Source organism: Haemaphysalis longicornis, unplaced genomic scaffold (assembly GCF_048455015.1).
Source record: "Haemaphysalis longicornis isolate Haplotype H1 unplaced genomic scaffold, Haemaphysalis longicornis Haplotype H1 scaffold_14, whole genome shotgun sequence".
NCBI lineage: Eukaryota > Metazoa > Arthropoda > Arachnida > Ixodida > Ixodidae > Haemaphysalis > Haemaphysalis longicornis.
In genome coordinates, this window is record NW_027526245.1 from 54761853 (window position 1) to 54764292 (window position 2440).

General features: G+C 48.2%; 1 pseudogene; it reads right to left on the minus strand.

The window, feature by feature from the left end:
• Nucleotides 1–399: 399 nt before the first annotated feature.
• LOC144164912 (uncharacterized) overlaps nt 400–2440 on the minus strand; it is a 3020-nt pseudogene continuing 979 nt past the window's right edge.

Below are 2440 nucleotides of genomic sequence, written 5' to 3' on the forward strand. Positions count from 1 at the left end.
GCAGCACAGTTGTTCTCGTGCGAGTTGTGTAGTGGGGAAAATGCTGCACTGATGCTTTTCTAACTTGATGTCAGAGCCCACTAGCTACTCCTATCATAGCTGTACAGCAATGGAGGCAGTGCCAAGTCCCGGTAGAGTTGCTGTTGGGGGGGCTGTTCTGCTGTGAGTTGCAGTGCGATGATGCTACGCGTAGGCACTCTACCGTCACTGCTGGAGCCACGCAGGAGACTAATACCCCTGTTACACGGGAACAATAACGGCCGTTAACGCAAATGGCAGTTTAACGTCATAACGGCCGCGGAAACGGAACGGTGATGGCTGTGCTTACAGACACTTTCCATGTTTTCACAACTCACAGGTGTTTTCACAGCAAGCAAGAAAAGTGGTAGGGCATACTCACTAGTCTTGTGTGTTGCGTCCAGGCAAACTACTGAGCCTCCATACTTTTTAAGCATGTTTCTCATGAATTTTGTCTGGAAGCAGGACAGCGACGTGTCTTCAGACTCGCTGGCAACACTCTCTTCCACGTTGTTCAAGTTGCTGCTACCCATGCAGCTGCGTACTGCATACGGCCGATAGACAACAGAGGATTCGGGTTGCTCACCTCTGATCTTTTCAATTAAGATTCTAGCATTCTCTTGATCAACTGTGCTGAAGCGGTCTTTCTTAAGCACAGCTTGGATCTGGTTGCTGGTATCACGATGTGTTGGAAAAAAGGCCCTGCAGCTGCTATCATGCTTTTCCTTGTTTGCAAAAAGTACGTCCTGCACGTAATAGTGCAGGAACTTTTTCACATCTGATACAGGTGTAATTCCTTCTCTTGCCAACATCTGAATTCGCTCAGCGATGCTCCTGTCCATGTTTTGGCTGAAAGATTCCATGTCCTCAAAACCATGGTTTTGATAGGAACTGCTGTTGGCAATTCTAATGTATGCTGGCGTCTCTTTGGCCACAGTCTGCTGCTCTGCGTCAAGTGCCTCCTGCAGCTGCTTGGCCGGTCTGCTTTCAGACAACCCTCTCTTGTCTGGCAGCATGGCTGGGGTACGTCCACTTAGAAAGCAGGCACTGTTATGTATACAGAGCATATTTTATGGTGTAAAACAGCGCGACACGATGAGGACAAAGACAAGATGAGACAGAAGACAGCGCTGAACTAATAACTGGAAGTATATACGCCTCGAGCTTCGCGATCGCTGCGCCGCCTGCCGCCGCTTCTCCGCGGCGTTGACGGGATTTGCGCTGCGTGACTGATAGGGGCTCGTGCAGTATTTTGGTTCTATTTCGCTTCTTTTCGCCTTTCCGCGCCCTAAAAAAACTTGTTATGGTGACGACTATAGGCAAAGAGTACGTTTATGTCACTTAAAAAGCAGCTGCGTCTTCGTAGAGTACGCGATCGCCTGCAAGAGCTACCCGGGGACGCGGTTCTGCGCGCTTTGTCGCCGCTCTTCCTGGCGTCGGCGACGGCCGCAACATATCACCCATGTCACCTACAAAACATCACGCACAAATGAATTCTACTGACGCCTCGTTTAGACCTGATACTGGCACAATAAGAGGTTGGCTTCATTTTGCAGGGTGGACAACGAATGCGGCTTCGTTTCGCATATATACGCCGCAGAAAAATATGTTTCGAGGATGTGATTACCCAATCCCGGACAATAATTTATGCCTTTTATAAGAATATAAACCATGCGAAAATGTAAAGTATATTCCAAGCCTGTGCGTCGTTAAATATGTGCCCACACACGCCATATAGCGAGAACCAAGGAAATGAAACCACAGAAAAATAAATACTGTGCCAATGCGGAATTTACAAACATAATAGCTCTAACGGAACTGAAAAAAAAAACAGTGCAGCTTCTGGCATGCTAAAGAAGTTCATCTAAACTTAAGCCAGGTATGTTTCAACTAGACCAACTATACGCGAAATGCACTGCTATTTCGCGAGAAATCGGTGGGGGTTGGGGGGGGGAGGGGGACGCCGTGTACAAATGCGGAGCGGAATCACGAAATGAACGTTTTAGTAATCCCACACATAAATCTCGCGTTCATTTTCTTTTGTTTTTCTACTTCAACGAAGAGCTGACCGTACGGCCACGGCCGCTCCATCGAGCGGCCGTGGTACGGCGGACGCATTTTTGGAAGTATACAGGGTAGGCCGTTCAACAAGCGATGAAACGTGTCGTTGGAAGAGTGTGGTATGTGATAAGGCCCTCTGATTTCAGTTTCTGGTTTATTCTGCAGGCTCCCTGTGCCATATGACGATATTTAGTCGCGGACGCAGATTATATTGTAAGCCCGTCTCCGCGCTGCTCGCAGATAATATATGTAGCAGATAAAGGTCTGCGGGCGCGCACCTCACGACAAGACGACTCTGTCGTGTGCTGACATGTCCATCGTACTTTTGTTGAATACTATTCCCGAAATTAACACAGACTGC